Here is a 12,489-nt window from a genome sequence, read left to right as displayed (position 1 = left end):
TATATCGGTCCGCAAAAATAAAGTTCGGATAAGGAATTATGTTGACCGGGGAGAAGGTGTGAGACATTCTCCGAGTCCCGTGGTTCTAGCATGGTTGCTTTATTGACTTAAAACTTGGCTTGAATTAATTTTGGACAAACTATAATTTATATGATTTTCATGTTTTACCTATCAACTTTTATTTCTTGATTATTAGAATTACTAAACAAAATAATTTAGATAATATTACGTTGTCATAACCACGCTACATAAGCGAATGCGTGATCGAATAAAAAAAGTTAATTAACTTGTCATAATTGCGCCTCGCAAGCGAATCCAAAATTATGACAATTAATTATTTGTAATACTTTTAAAAAATTACTACATTTGAGAAAATTAGCTCTTGAAAATTTATAAGTCAACTATCGCGCTACGCAAGAGAATCCGTAATTTTAGCAAAGGATTAACTAAATTAAAATTTAATTAAAAACTAATGGGTATGGTATGAGATTATTAAATTAAATTATTGAATGTTAAACATCACGCTACGCAAGCGATTTCGTGAGTTAAATCGCGCCTACTAATTGCCTAGCATTTAAATTAATTGAAAAGAATTAAGCTATCAAGAAGAAAAGAGAAAAAAAAAATATTAAAAGAGACATACACTTTTATTGGATCTATAGAAGAAACTCTGTTTTTAATTATTTGGGCTAACTCATGGTTATCTTAGGAGAAACGGGCCAACATTTTACTTATATTTTTTTTATAAAGAAGAAAGGAGGCGCCATCTAGCTTAATTTCCATTGGGCTCGGAGAAATTGAGTTTCTTGGCCCACATAGTTATTAAAAAAGATATGGGCCATGTAGCATGCTTCAGTGCTTCAGACCTAGACCTAATTTATTGGGCCCAATTACCTTATCTCTTACATGATACATCATGGCCTATTAGTTCCAAAAGACTACTACTAATTTATTTACTACTAATAGATAAATACTATAATCCAGTTAGCTTGAAAGTAACCCGGCAAGCAAATAACAGTGATAAAACTCTTAGCTTATTAGTAATACAAATACGAGTCAGGAGACGAAATGGGCGCATGAAAAAAAATAACCAATCTACCAAACTAAAACCCCTAGATCTACTTAACTTTTAGCTTACAAGAAACTTTTCTTACTTCAAAATTAATCCTTTCACCATTTATCAAAAAAGTCACAAGACACTAAAAATGTCATCTAAATTATCATCCAACTCAAAGTACATAACAAACAATTGTGATGACGGTCATCACTTGTTTTAGAAATAAATTTTATGTTCCGAAGTCTTAAAACCTCTTTCTATCTCATCTCGATTTGCGTACAGTCCGGGCGCATAGCCGGAAAGCCATTATGTGAAAAATTTATGAAAAATAATAAATTTTGTCTTTAAAATGAATTTAAGTTGACTTCGGTCAATATTTTCGGTAAACGGATCCGAACTCGTGATTTGACGGTTTTGGAGGGTCCGTAGGAAAATATGGGACTTGGGCGTATGCCCGAAATCGAATTCCGAGGTTACAAGCCCGAGAAATAAATTTTTAAGTAAAATTATTTTTTGGAATATATATGAGTTTTTGGAAATGGAAAATATTTGGAATTTGATGGTATCAGGCCCGTATTTTGGTTCTGGAGCCCGATACAGGTCTTATATATGATTTAAGTCGAGCCTGTAAAATTTGGTAAGAAACAGAGGTCATATGACATGATTCGGAACCTTAGTTGTAAAATTTGAAACTTTGAAAGTTCTTGAGACTTTCTTTGATTTTGATGGTAAATTCATAGTTATTGATGTTATTTTGATGATTTGATTACACGGGCAAGTCCATATGATATTTTTGGACATGCGTGCATGTTTGGTTTGGAGCCCCGAGGGCTCGGGTGAGTTTTGGATAGGCCACGAGGTGTTTTGAACTTAGGAAGTTTCAGATTTTCAACTGATGTGTGTTGCAGGTCTGCAGGAACCAAACATGCAATTGCGAGGCCGCATTTGCGCACCTGACTTCGCAAATGCGATATATGCACCTGTGCAAATTTTAACTTAGCCGAAAATCTCCTATTTTTCAAACCCTTTCAAAACCAAAACACTCTTGAGCGATTTTTCAAAGATAAGTACTATTCAAAATCGATTGTAAGTCATTTCTAACTCGTTTTTATTAATCTTTAACATCTTTTCTCATGATTACAACTCAAAATCAAAGGTTTTCATGGGGGAAATTGGGTGTTTTGGGTAAAACCTAAGTTTTTTAAATTTTGGGGATTTGGACCTTGATTTGAGGTCCTATTTCAAAACGAATTGTATAATTGGGTTCGTGGGGGAATGGTTAATCGAGTTTTGACCATGTGGGCCCGGGGGCAATTTTTGACTTTTTGGGAAAAACTTTAGAAAACTTATTTTCATGCATTAAAATTGATTCATTTAGCATTTATTGATATAGTTAAGTAACTTGTGGCTAGATACGAGCGAATTGATGGTTGAATCAAGAGGTGAAGCGATAGGTTGAAGCTTGAATTGTGTTCGTGGCATCGAGGTAAATATTTGGTCTAACCTTAGTTTGAGGGATTAGGAGTCGAGTCTTAATTGCTACGTGTTAACTGTGGAGTACGACGTATAGGAATGTTGATAAGTATCTATACGTCGGTGTCAAGCATGCCCGTGAGTCTTGTATTGTAATTTTATGACTCCGTTGTGGTTTATTCGTGCTTCATATGAGAATTATGTTATTGTACCCTTGCCGGATGTTGTTGTGATATTATTGTTTCCTTGCTGGGATGTTGTTGTAATATTATTGTTCCCTTGCCGGGATGTTATTGTTACATTATTGTTCTCTTGCCGGGATGTTATTGTTACATTATTGTTCCCTTGCTGAGATGTTGTTATTATACTATTATTCCCTTGCCGAGATTCTTTTATGATTGGTGTTGATAAATGAAATGGGAGCGGGTTGCACGCCTACAATGGTAAGATATGAAATGGGAGCAGGTTGCACGCCTGCAACGGTAATATATCTAATGGGAGCGGGTTGAATGCCTACAACGGTAAGATATGAAATGGGAGCGGGTTGCACGCCTGCAACGTTAATATATGAAATGGGAGCGGGTTGCACGCCAACAATGGTAACATGTGAAATGGGAGCGGGTTGCACGCCTACAACGGTAATATATGAAATGAGAGTGGGTTGCACGCCTACAATGGTACTATATGAAATGGGATCGGTTTGCACGCCTACAACGGTATTATATGTGTACTTTTTTCCCCTTATTTCCTTATCTTTTATTGGTAATTGATTTATGGCGTTCCTTACATTTTTCTACTCTTATTATGTCGTTATCTGTTACTCCCCGCAACATGTCTCCCCCGCCCAACTTTAGCTATAATTATATGCTTTTTTTCCCGTTGTATATGATTTAACTGCATAAGTTTATTTGGTAGTCTGGTCCTAGCCCCGTCACTACTTCGCCGAGATTAGGCTAGTCACGTACCAGTACATGGGATCAGTTGTGCTGATATTATACTCTGCACTATGTGCAGATACTGATACCAGGGCGTTTGGACCGCAATGAGGGTGCTGTCTTCAGTCCATTCAGGCGACTTGAGGTAGTCCTGCAGGCGTCCGCGGGCCTTGGCGTCTCCTCCTATCTTTTCTCTTTCTGTTTTTACTTATTCAGAGACAGACTTATGTATTTCATTCTGATCTTATTTGTAGTATTCTTAGATAGTCCGTGACTTGTGACACCAAATTCTGGGTAGTGTTGTACTTCAAATTATGTAGTAGTGTTTGGGTTGAATTATTAAGTTTTTATCTTCTGCATTTTTGGTTATTTAATTTATTTCGTGGTTTAATCACTTATTATTTTAAATTATTGAACATGTTTAATAAAAAGGGTAATGATTTTATAATATTCGGCTTGCCTAGCTTCCACGAGTAGAAATCATCACGACTCCCGAGGGTGAAAAATCCGGATCGTGAAAAATTGGTATCAGAGCTCTAGGTTATATAGGTCTCACAATTCACAGACAAGCTTAGTAGAGCCTGAGGGATCGATACGGAAAAGTCTGTATTTATCCCCAGAGGCTACAGAGTTAGAAAAAGTTTCACTTCTATTCTTCTCTATTATGCGATTTTGTTCTCTCACTACTAAATTGAAACCTCTACTCTTGTCCTTTCACGAATGGCGAAGTCACGTACCGCTTCTTCAGCCAAGCAGCAGCACAGGCCGGTGATAGATCAACTACGTCTTCGGAGTCTTTGTGGAGGTTGGATAGGTTTCACCAAGCTCTTCACTACCACTTACAACGGTGCATCTTCTGAGGACCCCCAGGATTTTTAAGACGGATTTCATGAGGTTCTCAGGAACATGGGGATAGTGGAGATTAATGAGGTCAACTTTGCTACTTTTTGTTTATCTGGATCCGCCAAGACTTCGTAGAGGGATTATTGTTTGGCTAGGCCAGTTGGGTCACAAGCTTTGACTTGGGATCAATTTTCTCAGCTATTTTTGGAGAAGTTTCTTCCTGTCATTCAGAGGGAGATCTTTCGGAGGCAGTTTGAGCGTCTCCAGCAGGGTTCTATGACTATTAATCAATACGAGACCAGGTTTATTGATTTGGCCTGTCATGCTCTTCTTATACTTCCCACTGAGAGGGAGAGGGAGAGAGAGAGAGAGAGAGAGAGAGAGAGTGAGGAGGTTCATTGAGGGACTCATTTAGCCTATTCGACTTCAGATGGCTAAGGAGACGAGGAGTGAGATTTCTTTTCAGGAGGCGGCCAATGTGGCCAGTGTCGCGCCCCCTTTTTACTCGCGAAATTGGGTTCATGAAATTTGGAGGGACAACTCATTCCTTTTGGGAATTGGGTTTGATTTGAAGAGTCGCCACCTAATGATTAGGGTGCATTAGGACACCAAGAGGGTTTGATTTGAGTAACCAAAGATTAGGTAAGGGCTTGGAATTATTCCAAGGGAAAGGTGTTAGGCACCCCTCAGAATCTACTAGTGTGGTTCCCAGTCAGACAATTATTGTGAGTTTAGGGTACAATTAACATGTAGACAAATAAAGCTTAAATAGGAGGGGATTTCACATATAAATGTTTGAAAATAGACAAAGTTTAAAAGGGCAATTTGAGGAAGCGGATTCTAGAATGAAAATGTTAAAGAAATAAGAATAAAGGAAAGGGGGTCCTACGTTTACTAAAAATATGGATCACCCCACACAACGTCCGGTAATCACTCCTCAATGAGGGGCTACACGTGACGTTATTGCGTGGTCATCATATCCATATCTACCTTTCCCACCCTGTTAAGGTATTTAAAGCACGGATTGGTCTCGTTTACTTATTGCATGCTATTACCCGTCTCAATCCTATCAGTCCCGGAGGCATTTAGGACTACTAATCCTAAAAGGGAGGGATATTAGGCTTGTTTGTAGTTTCAAAGGTAAAAACTCTAAGGCGACATATAAAACACGTATTGCAAGTTGGGGGAAAGCACATAACAAGTAGAGGCTCGGATATACCTCATTGAACAAAGAAGCACGTAATCAACATGACTTACACATACTGTTTAGGTCTGATTATTATAGATGAAGAAGGACGGTTACTGAGGCAGTTTTAGTTTATTACATAACTCAGATAAGAAGTCCAAATCAAGCATGTCTGCTGGTTTTAATAATTAACAGAAACAGATTCAGCTTATAATTTTACCCTAAGGCTTGCCTAAGCGTTGGACAAGGATCCTATAGGCATAATATCTACTGGATTCAGAAAAGAAAGGAAATAGTATGGTCTGAAACATACTGGTTAAACTCACTACATAAGGGTAATCAGATTGTTAAAAGAGAGGCAAGTCTTGATGAATTGGTTACAAGTTCTACAACTAATAGTACCCGTTATTACCAATTTTAGGTTTATACGTGAATGAAGCGGCTCAGATTCTATTAGGAGTTCCTATAGGCATGCTTTCTACACGTTGTTGATTTTGAACCTTGTAAACATGGTGTAAAAATGCAGGAAACCTTATTGGCATAGTTTTTAAATGCATAAGACTGGGTTTAATCCTACAAACATGGTATCTAGTTTGTAGAATTTTGCTTAAGGCCTATGCGCATGGTATCTAGGTGTAATTGAATACGCAGAATTGAACAATCCTATAGGCATGACTTCTATATGTATTTGAATATGCAGAATTCAAAATACCTATAGACATATGAGAATTGGATATGCAGAATTCAGAACGACCTATAGGCATGATGTCTATATGCATTTGAGTATGCAGAATTCAAAATACCTATAGACATGGTATCTATGTGAGAATTGGATATGCAGAATTCAGAACGACCTATAGGCATGATTTCTTTATGCATTTGAATATGCAGAATTTAAAATACCTATAGACATGGTATATACCCTTTGCATACATAGTTACCCACCCTTTTCACTAAAAATCCCCAAGAGTTTATTACAAATTATTACGGCCCGGAATAAAATAAGAATACATCATAAAAATATAAATAAAAGTACAACTAGAGGAAGCCTAATTCTGACTTCCTCACCGAGTTATGAGGAAAACCAACTCCAAGAGATCATGATCCAAAGCCTTTCTCCCATTTGAGTGTGTCAAAGTTCCCTAAGAGCCTCAATGGGACTCCAGGCAATACTCACACCCAAATGTATTTTAGAACAGGGATAAGTGCAGTATGAAAGGGCCAGCCCTCAAGTGTCCAAGTTCAAAGGGAGCTCAAAGGGTCCCAAGGCAAGGCTCACAAGAAGGGGGCAGAACTTAAAGACTAAGAAAGTGTGCAAGTGAAGAATAGAATGCTAAAAGGGGGAAAGGAGAGGGAAACAACCACAAATAAGTACCCACAAGGGGCCCAGGGGAATAGGGAAATTGTGAAGAGCTATTGCTTAGGCAAGGGCAGGCTTTAGGCATGCTCAGCAATGGGAAATGCTAGTATACCTATAAGCCTGCTAGAACACAAATTATTTGAGGCTAGGATCCCAGGTGATCAAGTTTGATTCATGGACAATAATTTGCAGTATTGCCGTGCCTCAAACCATAGCATGAACACATAGGGGTAGGGGTTTGGGATTCATAATAGAACAGGCAGAAAGAAATTTCAGCATGCTAGAGTAAGTGTTGAACTATACAGAAGCAGTAGGCAGACATGCATACAAAGGTAGTAAATAAACACATTGTTGTGGTGCTGAAAACCTTAAATCAGGACATACCAGTTTCAAAGAAGCAAATAGAGAAAAGAAGGCAGCAGGACTTGCAAACAGGCCACAGTACAAGTAACAAGAGAAAATACTTTTGAGTATGGGTATAAATTCAGAAAGACTATAAGTGTTGGTGTGTGTATCAATGAAAGAGTCAGGTATTTATAGTGTGAAAACAGGCAGAAAGAAGGTAAGAAAATAATTAAGGAACTGGGTATCAATTTAAATTAATTAGTACGAGACTTCCTTTAATTAAGGAGTTTAAACTAAAATGGTAATGAACAAAATTATTTAAGGTAAGGGATCAAGTAAGCATCTTGTGCAAAGTAGGCAATTAGGGGTAGATACATAGGAGTTTACTCAAGGGAAGAATTTTGAAATACACGATTAAATAAATAAGGTAAAAAATCAATTAGTACATAGTAAATCAAGGAGTCAGAGATTTGTAATTACTGGTCCATGAATAAACCAAGTCAGAAAGGCTGAGGAAAGTTTTCGACCAAGTAACAGGGAAATCAGCAAACAAAGAAAGAAAGAAATCAGGCTTACACAAAGGAAGTCTGAAATTAATCAAAAATTAAAAGCCATTTTAGAGGGAAGTTCAACACATATAAAGAGCACACAAGTATGTGAAACTGAATTTAGGACAAAGAAAATCGTCATGCAATTGCAAAATCAGTAAGTAGTAGACTATAGGAACATGGTAGTCACATAGGTCAGTCTTAGTAACTCAGCAATGTAGAAGAGAGAGAGTATCAAATAACATACAAAGGGTCCGGTAGAAAGACCTTAGAAGAGTTTAACAGGGAATCAAAACCATATAAAGAAACAAAGGTCGAAACAAAGCTTTGGAAGCCTAATCGATTAGTAGATGAGATAACTTTAGAAACTCGAAATAGGTTCAAAGAAGTTAGGGCTTTTTTTATTTTGAAATCAAACAAGTTCAGAGATGAAAAACAAACAAATCACATAGCCAATGGTCTCAAAACTCTTATGAATCCCCAAATTCTAGGGTTCTTGCCATCAATCGAGTGTAGAGATGAAAGGACAAGTAATCAAGGAAAAGATACTAACGAAACAAGTTTAGATATTTCAGAAAGGAACTGAGACCTTTAACATGCATCTTTCAGTAGAAGAAACTCATGAGAAACATAGTAAAAGAGCAATATGCGAAACACAGTAGAAGAACTCATAAGAACATAATAGAAGAAACACATAGGAAGACACAGTAGAAGAACTCGTAAGAACACACTAGGAGAGACACATAAAAATCACAGTAGAAGAAACTAATAAGAAACATCGTAGAAGAAACACACAAGAAAAAAAGAAAATCAGAGAAGCATCTAAATAACTTAACAACAACCCTAAATCGGAAAGATAAAGGTTTTGAAAGCATAGTTTGTTAAAACAAATCTCGAGAAACCGTTTAAAAGTTTAGCGAAAACACGAATCTAGAATAGATCTAAAGAAATCAGAAGAACCTCAAAAGTTAGGGTTTCAGAAGAAACCAGATGGTGAGAAAGGCTTGGAGAGTCGTTGATCTGAGTAGGAGAAGTCAAGATTAGGCTCGAATAGCCATGGCTTGCCGGAGCAAGGCCGGAGGTGGCCATAAAACTCGAATCAAACAAGCTCTAGGCCAAGCTTCTTCGTGGTCAGGCCTTGAAACTTCAGTAACCAAATGTGTAGGAGTTATATGAGGCCGGTATAGGACTTCCTTGGCCTTGGAAGCCATGGATTCTGGTGGTTTTAGGGTGGAAGTAGAGGGAGACGGCTAGGGTTTCTGAGAGAGAATTTGGGAGAGGGAGAATCCAAGGGCGGTTACCGGTGAGAAATGATTAGGGTTTTGGGGGTTATTGGGAAATTAAAAAGGAAAAGGTGAGTATGAGCCGTTGATCTAAATGATCAACGACTAGGATTGAAAGGGGGATTCGGGCGGGTTATTAAGAGGGTCGTGGGTTGGGTAAATTTAGGATTTGGGTCGGTTAATGGGACCTGAAATTGGGTTCAATTAGGGGTGCCCAATCTAGCCAAAATTGAAATACAAATGGGCTAACATTTAAATAGCTATTTTCCCTTATTTATTTTATAAAAATTAGTAAAATATTTTTTGGAAATAATTTAAAGGTAATAAAATGATTAATAATATATAACTATAAAAATTAAAATAATGGAGTCAATTTTATAATTATAAATAAAATTAAATCTTAAAATAGGCTAATAATGCAATTGTATGCAATTTAGCTTTTAAAAATACTAAATAAATTTGTAAAATTATGCAAAAATTATTTTAGCTATATTTTAGTATGAATATGAGAATCTAATAAGTGAATTTCCAAAATGACAATTTTAGGAATAATTATTGGGGTTTTCTTGATAAAATAGGGCAATAAATTGATCTAAAAATCTTTAAAAATTAATGAAAAATAAGAAAATCCTTGGACATACTTATATATGCATACATATGCTACTTGAAAGGTAATTTTCATATAAAAAATATATAGGGAAAAATTGGGTATCAATAGCTGCCCCTCTTTACCCGCGAAGGATGAAAGAGTTGGGGTAAAGATATGATTGCCAATTTTGACCGAATGAAATGGTTTGAAGAGATTTGGTCGTCCTATGGCTTCTGAGCTACCTACATATCCCTGGTTTTATAGGAATCCAGCCAGATGTAGTTCAGGATCCGTCGACGGAGCATGCCGATGGGGGCTTTCGAGAACGAACACGGTATTTAGGTCGGGGTGAATGGTTAAAGTCTGATAGGGCTACGGGAACTGGAGCGGGATCACTCCTACTGAGATGGCTGTTGCTCGTTGGTTTACCTGCAAATGAGCAATACGAGCATATATTGTGCGTAAATTTAAACATGATGCAAGTTCCCGTCGGACCATGAATGCTGTCTTTGGACGGTTAGGATGACGTCCTCTGACCATGATGTCCTGGGCCATGAAGCGTATAATAAAAGATTCGCAGGCCATGAATTTATGCTCTCAGGCTATGAGAATGATGCCTCCGAACTATGATGCCTTTGAATAATGATATGCAAAAGATTAAAAGGGGTCCTCAGGCCATGACATGGCGTTCTCGGGCTATGAAAATGGTGCCTCCGAACAGTGACGCCTTTGGACAATTTGGCGATCTTTCAGCCCATGAGATGCAGTGTTTAGCAATCTTTCAGCCTATGCAAATGCAGGAGGTGGCGATCTTTCAGCCGTGCTAATGTAAATAAGGTGGCGATCTTTTAGCCGTGCAAATGAGGTGGCGATCTTTCAGCCATGCAAGTGTAAATAAAGCGGCGGTCTTTCAACCATGCAAGTGGAAATAAAGCGGCGATCTTTCAGCCATGCAAGTGTAAATGAGGCGGCGATCTTTCAGCCACGCAAGGGAAAATAAAGCGGCGATCTTTCATCCATGTAAGTGGAAATAAAGCGGCAATCTTTCAGCCATGCCAGTGGAAATAAAGCGGCGATCTTTCAGCCATGCAAGTGTAAATGAGGTGGCGATCTTTCAGCCATGCAAGTGGAAATAAAGCGGCGATCTTTCAGCCATGCCAGTGTAAATGAGGTGGCGATCTTTCAGCCATGCAAGTTGAGGTAGAGCTTAACCTCGGAAGGCAGAATAGTAGCCTTATGCAATGCAGAAAAACGCAGATGGAGGTAGAGCTTAACCTCGGAAGGCAGAATAGTAGCCTTATGCAATGCAGAAAAATGCAGATGGAGGTAGAGCTTAACCTCGGAAGGCAGAATAGTAGCCTTATGTAATGCAGAAAAATGCAAATGGAGGTAGAGCTTAACCTCGGAAGGCAGAACGGTAGCCTTATGCAAGAAATAAAAGGCAGGTGGTAGTAGAGTTTTCTTAGCTGATAGCTGATTGAGATATTGTGGCTGCTGGGGACATTGTGCCTACTGGGGACACTGCGTGCGGATAGCAACTGTGAGTAGGTGCAACGGTTTGGAAAGTTGTATTTCTGAATAATGTGAGTCTCGTGAGTGTATAGCATATTTGATAATTTTGCAACTCAAGTGCCTGCATCCAAAGAAAAATCGTGAGTTTTGTAGAGGGGAAGGTTAGTTCATAACCCCGCTGGCTTTGCTCGATCTGCTCGATTCTGATCCGGTGATACTGCATGTATCATTGGGGTAGCGTTGCTAAACAAAACGACTTCAGAAATAGACATGCATGATTTAGTAAAATATAATATAAATACATGATTAACAGTATTTTCTTTAGATGAACCGACGACTGCGACGTGGTTCAGGACATTGCAACCCTTCTTGCTATGGAATTTGAGGGTCCTCCTCAAAATTCTGCTCCAGTTTACTATGTTGATGCTTTTGACTGTTGTTTGCGACGATTGGCTGAAATTACTTCGGAATTTTGAGGGTCCTTCTCAAAATTCTGCCCCAGTTTCCAAGGAGGGAAATGAAATTTTTATTGCATTGTGACCGAACACATAGGGCTACCTACGTATCCCCTCTTAAACAGGAATCAGGTCAGCCATAGTTCAAATTACATCATATAGGAAAGCATAAAGATTACACATAGTAACGCTTGACTGCATCTAAATTAATTAGCTTTGGCCAGACTTCTCCGTCCATTTCTGCAAGTATGAGGGCTCCTCCTGTCAGAACCCGGTGAACTATGTATGGACCCTGCCAGTTGAGAGAGAATTTCCCTTTGGCTTTATTTTGATGTGGAAAGATTTTCTTTAACACCAGCTGTCCCGGTGTGAACTGTCTTGGCTTGACTTTTTTGTTGAAGGCTCTGGACATTCTGTTCTGATAAAGTTGACCATGGAAAACTGTATTCATCCTCTTTCCGTCTATGAGGGCTAGCTGCTCATAACGATTGTTCATCCACTCTGCGTCGTCGAGCTCAGCTTCCTGTATGATCATTAGGGAGGGAATTTCTACCTTGGCGGGAATGACTACTTCTGTACCATAAACCAGCATATAGGGGGTTGCCCTAGTTGATGTGCGGACTGTGGTGCGGTACCCTAGAAGAGAAAATGATAACTTCTCGTGCCATTATTTATGCTTCACTATCATTTTCCTCAATATCTTATTGATATTCTTATTGGCGGCTTCTACTGCTCCATTCATCTGGGGTCTGTAGGCTATAGAATTCTTGTGTCTGATTCTGAAAGTGTCACACATGGCTTTCATCAAGTCAGTGTTGAGGTTGGAGCCGTTGTCGGTAATGATTGACTCTAGAATCCCGAATCGACAAACAATGCGGTCGCGGACAAAGTCTGCCACGACCT

This window comes from Nicotiana sylvestris, chromosome 1, assembly GCF_000393655.2.
Source record: "Nicotiana sylvestris chromosome 1, ASM39365v2, whole genome shotgun sequence".
NCBI classification, from domain to species: domain Eukaryota; kingdom Viridiplantae; phylum Streptophyta; class Magnoliopsida; order Solanales; family Solanaceae; genus Nicotiana; species Nicotiana sylvestris.
The sequence above is the reverse complement of the archived record's forward strand: the minus strand, read 5'-3'. Positions refer to the sequence as shown.